Here is a 16,036-nt window from a genome sequence, read left to right on the forward strand (position 1 = left end):
ACAGGCATGCACTACCACACCTAACTCATATTTTCATTTTGCTTAATTGTTTCAGGTGGAGAGGGACTGAAATGATGGCTCAGTGAGTAAGAATACTGCTGCTCTTCCAGACTAGGTTCAATACTCAGCACCCACATGGCTTCTCACAACACCTATAACTCCAGTCCTAGGGCATCCGTTCCCCTTCTGGCTTCCAAAGGCACCAGCCATACACATGGTGAACATAAATACATGCAGGCAAAAAGCCAAAATATATAAAATAAAATGAAATAAATTTTGAAAAAATAAAAAGTGAGATGGTGTCTCACTATGTAGCCTAGGCTAGCTTTGAACTCCCAAACTTCTTACCTCTCCTTCCCAAGTACTGGGTAGAGAGGCCTGCAGTGGTACCCCAGGCTGTTTTACACTGTTTTAGAGAGAAGGCTGAGAGAGATCTGGTTGAAGCCTGAGTCCTAACTCACTGTTGGGCAGGAAATGATCTTTATTTAAAATCTCCTGAGGCTTGGTAAGCAGTAAACGCCACAAAATCAAACCATGCTTCCTTATTAGAGCAAATTTGGTTTCCAGAATCATGAGTAGGTGAGCACTGCTGTCCTCGGCTCCGGTCCTGCTCTGAGGCTGAGCACCTCACTTCTACAGTGTCCAGTCCCCCGTCTCAATTTTGTCACTGTCACCTGGGCCTATCAAGGACTCTTATTTTTTAGATTTATTTTATTTTCATTTACATGAACGTGTGTGTGTGTGTGTGTGTGTGTGTGTGTGTGTACATGCTCTTGCATGTGTGTTTGGGTGTTCTCAGTGGTCAGCGCAGGGTGTTGGATACCCTGAGATTGGAGTTACAGTCCTCTGCAAGAGGGACTCAGGTAAACGCTCACCTATGGAGCTGCAGCCCTTACCTATTCCTGTTTTCTTCCTTTTGTGAAACCAAAACAGGAATTATATACGTTGCAGGTTAAGATTCCTGTTTGTAGTTAAAGAATAAGCTGCTGTTTATCCTGTGTGAAGTCCTTCCAAGTTAAGGTTTCTATTTTTAATTAAGAATAAATTCTGGTGGGCAGGGGAGGAGGGGAGGGAGAGGGAACTGGGATTGACATGTAAAACAAGCTTGTTTCTAATTTAAATAAAAAAAAGAAAAATAGAATAAAGTCCTGTTTCTTAGATCCGATGTAAACTTCAAAACTTGGGACCCCATTCACATAAAGTCCATTTTACCCTTGTTCCTTCCCTTCCATCGATCTTTGTCTATGTTAACAGCCAACTCTGGCCGGGCGGTGGTGGCGCACACCTTTAATCCCAGCACTCGGGAGGCAGAGGCAGGAGGATCGCTGTGAGTTTGAGGCCAGGCTGGACCAACAGCTTCCAAAACAATACAGAGAAACCCTGTCTCGTAAAAACCAAAAAAAAAAAAAAAAAAAAAAACCAAACAAAAACAAAAACAAAAAAAAAAACCAGCCAACTCTGTCTCCTCTGTGAACACCTTACCTCTCCTATAAAAAACTAAAAAGCACTCCAAGAAGCCATCGGGGCTGCTCTCTCAAATCCCAACTTAGGGTGAGGCAGTGACTGGGCAGTCCTAGGTGCCCCTCAAAATGCAACCTGCGTTTAGTTGGACAATCGTGGATTTGGTGTTTTCTCCTTATGATTCTTAGGGTTAACACCTTTATTTCCTTTCAATGAAAATTTTAATACATTGTATTTATTTATTTGGAGAGAATGTGAGCACATGCCACGCGCATGTGTGGGAACTGGTTCTCTCCTTCCACCATGGGGGAATTGAACTCAGGTCATCAGGCTTGGTGGTTGGTGCTGTCTTGAGGGACCACTGTTTTTATTTTTGTTTTAAAGAAAACACCATGGGGGGGGTGAGAAGAAAACAAGGAAGCCTTGCTTTGTTGGAGGAACCAGACTTATTCTTAGGAAAACAAATGACCTGTGCTTAGAAACTTAAGTACTTATTTCTCAAGTCTCTGGGCGGGCCATCTTTAGCTACAGAGCAAGTTGGAGGCCAGCCTCAACTATAGGAATAGGAAACTCTGACAAGGGGTTAGTGGGGAATATTCTTTCTCAAAATATTATTTACAAATGTCCCCAAAAGTAGTTTGATTGAAAAATCTTTTTACAAATTTCAAACTTCGGTTTCCAAAATCTCTGTGACACTGATGGGGCTGGTGAGGCTGGGAGAATGCCAGGGACAGTCACAGTGGCCGCTGAGGGTAGCTGCATCACTTAATATTGAAAATGGGCCTTGATGTTCCATAAGCCCGTGACTGTCAGGAGGCGCGGGAGGGCACTACGACCCTCCGATGGCGTTCTCCTGCTCCTCGGAGTTGCTCTGTTTCTAGGTCACCGATGGTCGGGTGTTTAGATGGCTGCTGTGGTCAGGTGTGAGCATCATGGCCAGCACTGCCAGCTCGGCTCCGGTCAGCAGCAGGACAGGCTGCCTGGTCTCCCACACAGCTATGGGCTGTCCTGGGTGCCCGCAGAGCCGAGGTGTGGGGTCATTCTCTGTTTCCTTGTGGTGGCACATCTTAATCCTCCCCGATGGGTGAGAACACTTGCACCAAATGGGAGAACCTGTAATCTCCAGGACCCGCATATTGTAAGGAGAAATGACTCCTGTAAGTTGTGGCTTGACCTCAACATGGTAGCACATTCATGCACAAATGAATAAATGAATGAATCAATAAACAGATAAATAAATAGATACATGTGCATCTAGGGAAGCAGCTGAGGGGTTAAGAGCACTGGCCGCTCTTCCAAAGAACCTGGGTTCAGTTCCCAGCACCCACACTGCAGCTCACAACCATCTGTAACTCCAGTTCCAGAGGATCTGACAGCCTCTGCTCGCCTCGAGGCACTGCACTCAGTGCTCAGATACACATCCATGCAGGCAGAATCCATTCACATAAAGTTAAATAAAAACAAATTAAAAAGTATTATTTATTTATTTTTTTGCTGGGTAGTGGTGACGCACGCCTTTAATCCCAGCACTCGGGAGGCAGAGGCAGGCGGATCTCTGTGAGTTCGAGACCAGCCTGGTCTACAAGAGCTAGTTCCAGGACAGCCTCCAAAGCAATACAGAGAAACCCTGTCTCGAAAAACCAAAAAAAAAAAACAATTAATTTTTTTCTGAGACAGGGTTTATCTGTGTAGCCTTGGTTGTCCTGCAAATTGAACTGTAGACAGGCTGACCTTGAACTCACAGAGATCCACCTGCCTCTGTCTCCGGAGTGCTGTGATTAAAGGTGTGCATCACCACTGCTTGGCTAAAAAAATCTTTAAAGTCAGTAAATAAATGTGATTTTAAAAATTAAAAAATCAGGGGACTGAAGAGTTGACTCAGTGGTTAAGAGCACTAACTGCTTTTCTAGAGCACCCAGGTTCAATTCCCAGCACCCCATGGCAGCTCACAACTGTCTGTAACTCTAGGGTCTGACACCCTCACACAAGATACACATGAAGACAAAACACTGATGCAAATAAAATGAAAATAAACAATCAATTAAGAAACAATGGTGAGAGCGAAGCCCATCTTACCTACTAGTGTCAAGCATAAATCAGTTCCCGAACCACCTCCAACTATAACAGGCATTTATCCTGGAATGAACTGGCCACTCACACAGCTGCAGATTCCCTAATTCTCACCCCCATTTCCAACAGCAGAACCAGAGACCAGAGAAAAATGAACCTGCCCCTCTGCCCAGGGGTCCCCTTGGCACTCAGTCCCCAGACCTGTAGCGTCCTCCAGCCTGCAGCTTCTCTACACGGCTCTGCTGCCTCTCTTTGGAGTTGTCCTGACTTTCCTCAGAAGTTCAGTCAGGGTAGAGCTCACATGAGCAGCTTGGCCCAGGAGGGCAGGGTGAGAGGCAGGCCTGTCACACATGGGCATCAGCAGTGGTTTCCTGGGAGGCTAACCCCTCAGCACCCTGCCAGGCAGGGAGAGTTCAGGTGGCATGTGGCATGGCTCAGCACACCCCTGAGGAACTGCGGTTTCCTAACTAGTAACCCTCACATGACCAAGTGCGTATGAATGGGATGGGTGTAGTGGAAGAGCAGGATACACATGCAGGTGTGTGTCTGTTGGTATTGAGTGTGCATAGATACATAACGTGTGAGAGAGAGCAATGGCATGGGTAGGCATATGTGTGTACCGTGTGTGAGTGTGCACACATGCCATGGAACATGTGTGGAGGTCAGAGCTGATTCTCTGCTTCCACCCTGTGGTTCTGGGGGATCAAACGCGGACCGTCAGGCTTGGTACCAGGCACCTTTACCCACTCAGCTGCGTCTTCTGCTCTGGAAGCTTTGTAAATATACTTCCTTAGCTGACTCAGTCTTTTTTTCCCTAGAGACAGACTGACATCTGCCACTGCATTTGTTAACAGACCATGGGCCTTGGGGCCAGCACTGCCCACCAAGGTCCTGCTGACCCGGTTACAGATCTGTCTGTGAGCAATGCTGCCTGTTGCTGTGTAGGCAGAGTCCTCCTGCCCTGGGGCTCCATGAACTTGACCTCCTGTGCTCTTCTGAGGCACCTAAAACGAATGGGTGGGTCACACTGTGCCCTTTGACAGCCTGCTCTTCACCAGTGGCCGAGGTGGCCTTTGGGACTTCTCAATTCAACCAGCCCAGCCTATGGGACCTCATAACTTGCCAGACTGAAGCTCCAGGGTTCCCACAGTCTGCAGGTCTCCACAGCTGGTACCCGACTCTTCCTGCTGCTTCTCTGGGGCACCCCACTCTACTTTTAAAGAACACCATGTCTTGGTAAAAGGGGATTTCTGGGCTGGGCGGTGGTGGCGCACGCCTTTAATCCCAGCACTCGGGAGGCAGAGGCAGGCGGATATCTGTGAGTTTGAGGCCGGGCTGGACCGACAGCCTCCAAAACAATACAGAGAAACCCTGTCTCGTAAAAACCAAAAAAAAAAAAAAAAGGGGGGGGTTTCTGAAGGTAATTCAAAATCTCTTCTTGGTTAATAGGACAAAAATGCCAGCAGCTGTCTTCTCTGCTGAACTCTTAGAGGGGTGCTAAACGCTATTTAATTCTCTCCCTTGTCACAGTTAAGAGTTTAAGTGCAGGTCTGTTATCTGCAGGTTGTCTTGTGACGGTTGAGATGGGGTGGGCCACTCATCAATTGACAGAAAGTTTTCCAGCTCCAGGGGACATCAAACTCACCCATTTGGAATACAATGGGCCCAAAGGGGTAAAAAAGATACTGTTTTGGGGGTCTGGAGAGACGGTTCAGTGGTTAAGAACACTAGCTGCTCTTGTAGAAGAGTTCCCTGCAACGACATGGTGGCTTCCAACCATTTGTAACTCCAGTTCCAGGAGATGTGATGCCCTTTTCTAACCTCTGCAGGCACCAGGAGCACAGACATGAGATGTCCCTGTCTCAGGGGACTTCATTCAGGGTGGACTTGGATCTGTGACTTTGGGGACTTACCTTAGAGCCAGCTTTCCTGTAGGCATGGTTGGTGGTGGTCCCCAACCTTGGGGCTGGACAGGGATGGCATATAAATTTATGAAGGCAACAAGGGGATGGAGTCTGTTAGTATTTGCCACTGCAGTGAGACTGTGACAAAATGCCTGGAAGAACATCTTTCTTTCTTTTTTTGGTTTTTCGAGACAGGTTTTCTCTCTCTGTATTGTTTGGAGGCTGTCCTGGAACTCGCTCTGTAGACCAGGCTGGCCTCGAACTCACAGAGATCCGCCTGCCTCTGCCTCCCAAGTGCTGGAATTAAAGTTGTTCGCCACCAATGCCCGGCTCTGGAAGAACATTTTAAGGGAAGAAGGTTTGACTCAGAGCTCCAAAGGGTTCGGTCCATCGCAGTGGGGAATGCAGCCAGGTGTGTGTGGACTGTTCATAACTCAGTGGATCACGGAGCAGAAATCAAAGCCAGAACCAGGTCCAGGTATTCCCCTAAAAGCCTGCCTCTGCTGGCCTAGTTCCTCACAGTAGGGGCCCACCTCTCAGAGTTTCTAGAATCTTCCAAAGCAGCACTAGCAGCTGAGGAACAAGTGCCCAGTATATGAGCCTGTGAGGACATTACAGATTCAATTCATAGTGTCCTCCCACTAGGGTTTGTGTGTGCTGAGGGCCTCAGTTCACAGACTGCTCTCTCCCATGGAAAGCAGTAGGTAGGCCTGGGGGCTGTCTTTCCAACACCTCACATACATCTACATCTGGTGGGTAGCAATGTTTTGGAATTGTCTGTATTTAACCAGTTAAACTATCCCAAGTCTGGTTCCCTTCTGGGACTAAATGGTTGCCTGTGTAGAAACCCTTCTGTAAACACCAATCAACCCCATTTTCCCCTCCCTCTATGCCACTTCCCTTTGACCTAGACTATGAGGATGAGAATAGGTCTCCTGCCCTTGGGTCTCAAGTTAACCTTTCCCCAGTAGTGCCAAGCCTTCTTCCTGTCCAAGGTGTGTCTTTGAGATGACTGGTACCTCTCTGGGGCCAAGTTTCTAGTCTGAAACTGGTGTGAGAAGAAAGGCAGGTTGAGTGACCCCTACCGTGTGTTACAGGGGCATGAAGGCCCCTCAGAGTGTCCTGGCTGTTGAGTGACCCCTACCGTGTGTTACAGGGGCATGAAGGCCCCTCAGAGTGTCCTGGCTGTTGAGTGACCCCTACCGTGTGTCACAGGGGCATGAAGGCCCCTCAGAGTGTCCTGGCTGTTGAGTGACCCCTACCGTGTGTCACAGGGGCATGAAGGCCCCTCAGAGTGTCCTGGCTGTTGAGTGACCCCTACCGTGTGTCACAGGGGCATGAAGGCCCCTCAGAGTGTCCTGGCTGTTGAGTGACCCCTACCGTGTGTCACAGGGGCATGAAGGCCCCTCAGAGTGTCCTGGCTGTTGCATGATCTTTCCTCCTGAGGCCCCATGAACTGTAAAGGCCAGTTAAGGGCAGTTGACCCATCTTGAAGGTTCCGAAGAGCCAGGGAGCAAGCGGTGAAGAAGGGAATTAGAGTCACCCAAGGGTGAGTAAGAAACATCTGCAACCCCCTCCTTGGAAGGAGCTCAGAGGGGACAGATGCCATTCAGGACAGCTAGAGCCTGCCAGGGCTCTGGACTGAGCCTGTGTAGACAGAACCGGCCAGCCACTTAGGCCCATTGTGAGCAGCTCCCCAGATTAAAGAGGATGTGACATGAAAGCCACTCTCCTGGAGTCTGGCAGGCTGGACAGCCCAGGCTGGCCTTTCATCTTTGTAGAAACACCTCATTAGGGCTTGGAACAACACTGAGGCCCCTGCCTTGCTTTGGCTGTCAGGCCCTGAAACACACCTTGGTTCTCAGAGCCAGACTAGATGTTGCTTACCTCTATGCGCCCTGTGGGCACTGGTGATACTGGACTTTGTCCCTTGGGGCACCAGCTAGCCTGTCTCTGAGGGGCAGTGGGGACCCAGGCATGCTCCTCCACATCCACGGGCCGGCCCCTCTTGCTGTTCCACAGATTCACAGAGTGTGGAGACAAAGGCTCTGGTTCCCCTGGTACATCTCTCCACTCATCTCCTCTTCCCTCCTAGATACCTGTAGGCTGGGGAAGCAACTCTTGGAAGCATCCCATCATGGCACCGGTGGGACTGACCCAGGACTTACCCCGTGCTGGGCCTAACTGGTCAGAATCTACCATTCTCTTAGTCATGGGACTGGTTTAAACAAAACTGATTCAAGTCAATGTGATATCATTAACTCCATTTCCATTTCTGGTGTGAGAAAGATGTTTCTAGAATAACAGTAAGCATACCATTGGCATCTCAGGGGTGCAGACCAAAGGTCAAGAAGGTCAAAGCAGCTAGTGGGGTAGGAATATGGGTTCTAGTCAGACCTGGAGAGCCTTGAATGCTGGGAAAATGTTTGAACATTGTCAGTGTGGATGACAGCTCCTGAGGTAAAACAAGGGTGGGGTCATATATGTGTTTCAGAAGCTTAAAAGGGACCTGAGGTGTTGCTGTGAAAAGGGACCAGTCCTCACCACACACACCCCTACGTCCAGGCTGACCCTATGGCTGCTTTGACCAGCACGACAGAAGAGGCCTGGCCTGTGGAGGGCTGCCCTTCACCTCCTCTGACTTGGCACTTAGCTGCCAAACTGTGAGGAAGCCCAAGCAGCCACAAGGGGGAAAATCAAAAAGATGGCCCTGAAGATGCAACCATTGTCCCCTGTGGTGCTCCCCGCCTCCAGCCAGCACCACACACACCAGCCATTTGAGTCAAAAGCTAAAGGGGCTGTGTTGGGTGGCAGACATGGACTCCTAGCACTTGCCACACAGCTTGGGGACGGTCTGCTACACAAAACAGTGGGAGTCTGGGAAGGAGAACTTTGGTTCATTCGTGGTGCTGAGCAGGGACCAGAACAGTGGCCCAGAGTATCTGGACAAGTTTGACAGCTGTTCCCGAGTGTCATTTCCTAAGAAAAATACCTGCAATCTCCTCCGCACTCTAATGCCCACATCCAACAGAGTGAGTTTCCCTGGCAATGGCGCGGGCCAAGGCCAGCTGTCAGGCAGGGGCTGCCATCTGGGCAGCGTGCAGGACAGCTGCTCTCCCCGGAAAAAGCTGCCCCTGGAGACAGTAATTGGCCATGTCCTTTCCTTGTTGAGTACAGTCGGACTCTTCAAATAGATTAACAGGGTTTGGGAATTTAATTCCCCCACTCCCAGGTCACAAAGCATGCTGTTGTTTGTATATCACAGGGGAGATGTCCCTAGGCATCAAGGCCCATCAACTGGATTTCCTCTTAATTAATGTTTATGTACATTTTTCTTCTACCAGATCTATGTTTTAAAAAAAAAGACCCCAACAGGATACATCATTTTCTGTGGCTCCTACTAGTTGGTTATGTTCATTAGTTGGTCTGTTTGTTTTTTCTTAAGGTCTCATTAAGCAGCCTTGCATGGCCTCAAACTGCCATGTAAATCAGACTGACCTTACACTCATAGAGCTCTGTCTATGTCCTCCTCTTTATCAGAGGTGCTGGTGATGGTAGTGTGTGCCTTTAATCCCAGCACTTGGGAGGCAGAGACAGACAAATCTCTGTGAGTTTGAGTCCAGCCTGTCTACAGAGTGAGTTCCAGGACAGCCAGGGCTACACATAGAAACCCTGTCTCAAAAAAAAAAAAAGGCACATCAAAAGTGCATACCACCATGCCTGGACCATCATAACTCCTGTTTTGAGAGCTCAGGGGTCTTTTTGTTTTGTTTTTAATAAACTAATTGATTTGTTTACATGTATGGGTGTTTTGTCTACACATATGTACATCTGTGCCCCACGTGCATGCAATGGTCACAGAGGCCAGCAAACAGCATTGAATCACCTGGAGCTGGAGTTACTGACAGTTGTGAGCTGCCACGTGGGTGCTGGGGATCAAACCTGGGTACTCCGCAAGAGCAGCCAGTGCTCTCAACCCCTGAGCCATCTCTCCAGCCCCAGAGTTTAGTTTTGGGGCTTTCACTTGCTTTGGCACAGGCAGAAATGTGGGGCACTCAGTCACATTTAGACATCAGACCATCAGAACAAACTGTTTCAGATTGTATGTTCTGAGTATTGCATGGAGCATATGCTTCAAGATGCTCGCTTGTTGAGCTGGTGAAATGGTTCAGCAGGGAAAGGAACTTGGCTGCTAATCCTACTGACCTGAGTTCAGTTCCTGGTTGGAAGGATCGATAACCAACTCTTAAAAACTGTCCTCTGACCTCTACAGGGTATTTTGTGAACTTAGTACGTGTAAGGAGATTTTGATGGGCTGGAGAGATGGCTGTTCTTTCAGAGGACCTGGATTCAATTCCCATTACTCACCTGGTGGCTCACAACTGCTTGTGACCCCAGTTCCAGGGAACACTGCTCTTTTCTGGCCCCTGTGGACACTGCAAACTGTAGTGGATATACATACACTCAAGCAGAACATCTTACACATAAAAAGAAAAGAAATACATCTTTAAAAAATATAAGAAAAAATTAAATTGTCTATCTGAATTTCCAGTTTAGCTACACATTTTCTATTTGACCATGCCTGAGCCATTCAGGGAGCAATGGGGGTGAACAGTGTGATGTGTTACAGGAAAGACTCAGAGAAAGGGAGACTTGGGGTGCTCAGAATGGGATTAGTGGTGGTGGGAGGGGAGGATGAAGATACAGGAGATCCTGTAGGAGAGACTTTGGCAAGGCAGATTTCCCAAGCTGAGGGGAAGAGTGCCTGGTACAGACGTGAAGGGGAAGGCCACCCACTAGTGTCCCAGAATGCTGTGGATTTGACACTGGAAACTCCATGTCTCATAACCCCCTCCACCCTAGGAAACTGGCATGGCTGCATATGGCCCCGGAAGGACTGTAGACAGGACAAGCGCAAGAGCATGGAGCTGTGAGGATGTGACTGCTACTGGAGATGGTGCGAGCAATGGGGGTCCCCTGAGGAGACTGGGTAGAGGAACGGGGGGAGGTTGGCAGATGGGGGTCCCCTGAGGAGGACTGGGTGGAGGAACGGGGGGGAGGTTGGCAGATGCTCTTTTCCCCACAGGAAGCTGCAACTCAGCCCTTGAGGTTCTGGGACGTGCAGGGACACAAAGAGACATGGAAACCCCAGAAACTGTTGGGGGAAATGAAGTAGGTGCCAAGAAGAGCAGCCACTGGAGGCTTCAGAAGCAGCCCTTAAAGTGCTTGAGGGAACGGGTGTCACGCTCTGAATGAGGCCTGGTGACACAGGTTTTTGAAGTTCTTTGGGTCCCTTGGAAGAAGGCAGAAGCAAGACTGTGGATTACTCTTCTGTGCAGCTCAGGCAGAGGTGAAATGTCCCTGAAAGCCAGATGGGCCCCATCTGGTCTGGACAATGCTGTGGGTCTGTCTGACTCAGGGCCAGGAAACAGGTGCCGCTGGCCAGGGCTGGAGCTGAGTCATCCGCTCCCTCAGCCCCCACGATGGGCAGTGGCCTGGTCCTTAGCAGCTCTTTCCTCCAGGCTGAGCAAGGTGAGTCACCTCAGGGTGCAGATGGAATCCCCGACTGCCAGGAGGGGGCGTGTGTCTGACCATTCCCAGGGAGGGCAACAAAGCCCTCTGTGCTCCCTCCTGGCAGTCAGGCCAGTGACGGAGTTGCTGTGTGAGGCAACCCTGCTGGGCATGGTTTTACAAGAAAGTGGCATTGCCCTGGCCCAGGAAACATACCTTGAAGTCCCACCTGAAGCAGACCAGAGTGCTCACCAGGTCCTTCCATGTCCCATGTCCCTCTCCTTTTAACCTCAGAGCCATTGTGCCCATCCAGCATCTCACAGACCACACAAAGGACATCACTACTTGGCTCTGCCATGGCTGGGTGCCCCTAGACCTTTAAAATTTAAAAGTGGGTAAGCCATCTTACAGAAGCTTCTTAAGGACAGAATTCTCTAATGGAGGCAAATACAATCAAGGTACATTATATGCATGTATGAACATGTCATAATGAAACCCATTGTTATGCATAATGAAACCCTATGTATGCTAATAGGGGCTAAGGAGAGGATATAGTCAGTAAAGAGGTTGCCATGTGACCTGCATTCCATCCCCAATAGTTGTGTAAAAACCCTGGGCATAAATGATGTAAATTTGGGGAGGCAGTCAGGTAAGCCTTGGGGCTCAGGGTCTAGTCATCAGAGCCTAATTTGCAAGCTCCATATCCCACGAGAGACCAAGTCTCAAGACAAAGCAAAATAAAGCAAAGGTAGACAGCTCCTGGGGAGCACCACAAGACTCCACACACACACTCACCTGTACACACCAGTACACACAAGCACACACACACACTCACCTGTACACACCAGTACACACAAGCACACACACACTCACCTGTACACATAAGCACACACACACTCACCTGTACACACCAGTACACACAAACATACACACACACTCACCTGTACACACCAGTACACACAAACATACACACACACTCACCTGTACACACCAGTACACACACACTCACCTGTACACACCAGTACACACAAGCACACACACTCACCTGTACACACCAGTACACACAAGCACACACACACTCACCTGTACACACCAGTACACACAAGCACACACACACTCACCTGTACACACCAGTACACACAAGCACACACACACTCACCTGTACACACCAGTACACACAAACACACACACACTCACCTGTACACACCAGTACACACAAGCACACACACACACTCACCTGTACACACCAGTACACACAAACACACACACACTCACCTGTACACACCAGTACACACAAGCACACACACACACTCACCTGTACACATACGCACACACACACACTCACCTGTACATACCTGTACACATAAGCACACATAGACACTCACCTGTATACACTTGTACACATAAACACACACACGCACACACACACACACACACACGACACACACCACTAAATAATAAATTGAAGGAAAACTCCAGAATTAAGATTGAAAAACATCTTGGGGCTGGAGAGATGCTCAGCAGCTAAGAGCACAGGTTGCTCTTCTAGAGGACCCAGGTTCGATTTCCAGCACCCCTGTGGCTGCTCACAATCAGCTAAAACTCCCTTTCCAGGAGATCCAACTTCTGGCCTCTGTAGGTACTGCATGCATTTGGCACACACACACTCGGGCAAAAACCCTATATACATAAACATGTAAATAAAAATGAAAAACTTTAGAAGACATAGGACTCTGAACACCCTCAGATGATCCCCCAAGCTTTCCCTGAACGCTGGACCTCAGTCCCTCCTATATAACCCCTGAGGAAAGTGCCAGCTATATATATGAATGTGTTAGCAAACTTTCAAACTCTAACAACTGAATACAGGGACTCACTCACAGGCTGGCACACAGCTGTCTGTTGACATGTTGCTTTAGTTAAATCTTTCCCTAGGTGGTATCTTGTTTCCTTTTGTTTTAATATTTTATTTATGTGGCTTGTGCATGCCTGATAGGGACTCTACCACAGAACCACACTCCCAGCCCCTCACTGGGAGATTCTAAGCACATGGTCTACTCCTGAACCACAACCCTAGCCCCAGCTTCTGTTTTCCTCCAGTGACTACCATGATGCTGGGGTTGGGTTAGAAGGAAGCAGGCCAGTAGGAGCCAGTGGAAGAGGGAGTCGAGCATACCTCCAGGGTGAAGGCCAGCCAGTTTCAGATCATTTGGCCATTCTCTTGGTTACTTCTCCAGTTGTAATGAGATCACAGTGGGGTGCAGGGCCGCTTCTCAGTCTAGTGGCTCTTCCCAGCCTCTCCTTCCATGAGTCCATCTTCCCAGCATGGCCAGAAGTGTTGATGACTTGTTCTTCCGTTTGTATGTGCTCATTTACCCATGAGATGGTGAATGTTTGGTGGGAAATGTTGATCACAGTAGCTCCAAATGCATCCACTGTAGAACTCCAAATAACATGGGCTTGAATAAAAAGTGGGCTTTGTTCTCAAACAAGCCTAGAGGCAGGCAGTGGAGGACCCAGTTCCAGGTACCCACAATCACAGCTCCTTTAGTCTGGGTATCATTCATAGCCATCACCCAGGGCTCCAAAATGGTTGCTTCCCTCCAGGCAGGAGGAGGAAACAAAGGAAGACTGAGAAGAGGCGTACCCATGTGCTGTCCTCCACCTGGAGGTGCGGGACCCTGGCTCTTCATCCGGACAGACCTGCCTGCCTGTTAGGTCTGGATTCACAGACCTTCTCAGTATAACCTAGTATGGAGAACGGTTGTATATTTAGGTCTGTCCAGATTGGAATCCCCCCGGGGGCAGGTCCCTCCATTTCAGGGCCACAGCTGCAGTGCCAGGGCACTGCTGACACATTCCCATGTGGGATACTGTTCTGAGCCCCGGATCTTTGGTGTTCAGGTTTGGGTGGGTGGTTTTTCTTGGTTGCAGCCGCAAGCAGAGCTTCTGAGAAAGTCTGGACTTACAGGTAGGAAAATGATGCTTTGTGCTTCGTGTCCATTACTCTAATGGTGACCCATTTTGCTAGCTACACGCTGGGCCGCCTTGAAGATGACAAGTTGACAATGACTCCATTGGGTCATTGCTGAGTGAAGAGCCCATTAGCATAGGGCCTTGGGTTCCAGCACAGCATGTACCAGGAAGCAGGGTGCTGTTATCCTGTAGCCTGTCCTCATTTGTAGGAGCGAGTTTGTCAGCGATATGACAAGTCGCATCCCTGTCCTGCTCCCACCTTTCAGTGTTCCCCAGTAGGTGCCAGGCATTCCAGGAGTTGGACAGAAACCCCATTACCCAACCAAAATGAGGAGCAGTGATAGCAGGGGCCACCCCAAGTGGTGGAAACATCCTGGAGGGGAGTGACGTTGAAGGGTGAGCTTTGAGTCTGGCCCAAGTCTTCCACATAGCTTCCTTCCTTTTCTCCATTTTTCAAAAAGCCGGGGCCTCATTTATTCCAAGCTGGCTTCGAGCTCACTCTATAGTGGAGAACAACCTTGAAACTCCTGCCTCTCTTTCAGCCTTCCCTATGCTGAGGGTACAAGTGCATACCACAGCACCCAGCTTGCTGTAACCTCCTTAAATGAACTCCTAACACTCAAGTATTTGATTAGGGCCGTGTCTGGTTGCCCTGTGAGACATGTAGAAGAAATGGCCACTGGGTAGTCTTGGCTCCTGTTGGTTTTTGTTTTGCTTTGCTTTTAACTTTTTGAGATGGGATCCAGCCACATTGCTCAGGCTTGTCTTGATCTTTTAGGCTCAAGACACCGTCCTGTCTTAGCTGAGACAACTTAGCCGCAGGCTGTTGCCACTGTGTCTCATTGGTTATGGGGCAGACACCAACTTGGTCTGTTTTCCCTTTTATCCCAGCTGCTTCGGATCAGAGGACACACTGGGGCTCTGCCTTCTGGTCAAATGGCAGAGATCTCAGTCAGTGGACAAGGTGAGAGGCACTTCCCTCTCCCTTGGTTGAGCCTCCAACAGGACTTGATGTTCAGACCCTAGCCTGCCTGAGGCTGGATTTCCCTGGAGTCCTTGGGAGATGTGGGCAGAGGATGTTGTTCACCTATTGGTTTTGAACATTTGCAAAGCAAGGGATAGTTGAAGACAAAGTATCGTCTTTTAAAAAGTGAGCCAGCAAGACGGCTTAGTGGGCAAAGTACAAGCCTGAGATCCAGAACCACGGAAATATGAGAGAGCACTGGCTTTCAGAGTTGTCCCTTGACTCCCGCATGTTCCATGGCACACAAACCCAGGTGTGATGATCCAGAGTGTTCTAGTACTCTATGGCCTTCCTGTCCATGTGGGTCAGTGGATCCCTCCAGGAGAGCCGGAGTCTGCACAGCATGGAACAAACACCATTTGCCTATATTCTGCTCAGCCCAGGGTCCCAGGTGAGTCTTTAGGGAGTGGGGAGCTCTTCTGTACAGGTCAGGCCAGTGTTCATCACACCCAGGTTATCCCGAGTGGCCCTATTTGATGTGAACACTGCTGGTTGGTCCTGCAAAGGGTGCTGTTAAGTGGAGGTTGGAACCCTCCTCTCTTGACTTACAGGGCTTCTCGGGACCTGGCTGGCAATGCTAATGCAGTCTACTTCTGAGCTAGGTGACCTCAAGGGCTGTGCCGCTCATCACAGGAGGACTGCACCTGCTTGAAATATCTCACACCTTGGGAGTCCGGAGTTGCTACCCCTGTGCCTGAACTGAGGTGTGATTGCGGGGTGTGTGGTCATGCCCGTGTGCTTCCCTGAATAGGCGACTAAACTCCAGGGGTGAGGACTGCTCTGCCCCGCTGCCTGCCTCTTGTCAAGAATCTGACCTGGGGCTCCGCTCTGGGCTCTCTGAGACTCAACTACAACTACAACAGAGCCCACTCGGGGTGCTCAGGATAGGGGGCTCCAAGGAGCATGTTGGTTGCGGGAGTGAGGGTGAACAGAATCCAGCCACCCCTCCACTCTGCCCGCATCCCTGAATGGCTGCCCCCAAAACAGGGGTGAGGTTGCGGGGCCCAGGCTAGGGAAGCTGCAGGTGGAGAGGAGGACCTGGGAACTTGGTTTCTCAGGAGGTGCCCCCCGACTGTGACTGGCCTCGCTT

Source organism: Mesocricetus auratus, unplaced genomic scaffold (genome assembly GCF_017639785.1).
Source record: "Mesocricetus auratus isolate SY011 unplaced genomic scaffold, BCM_Maur_2.0 Super-Scaffold_4256, whole genome shotgun sequence".
Taxonomy (NCBI): domain Eukaryota; kingdom Metazoa; phylum Chordata; class Mammalia; order Rodentia; family Cricetidae; genus Mesocricetus; species Mesocricetus auratus.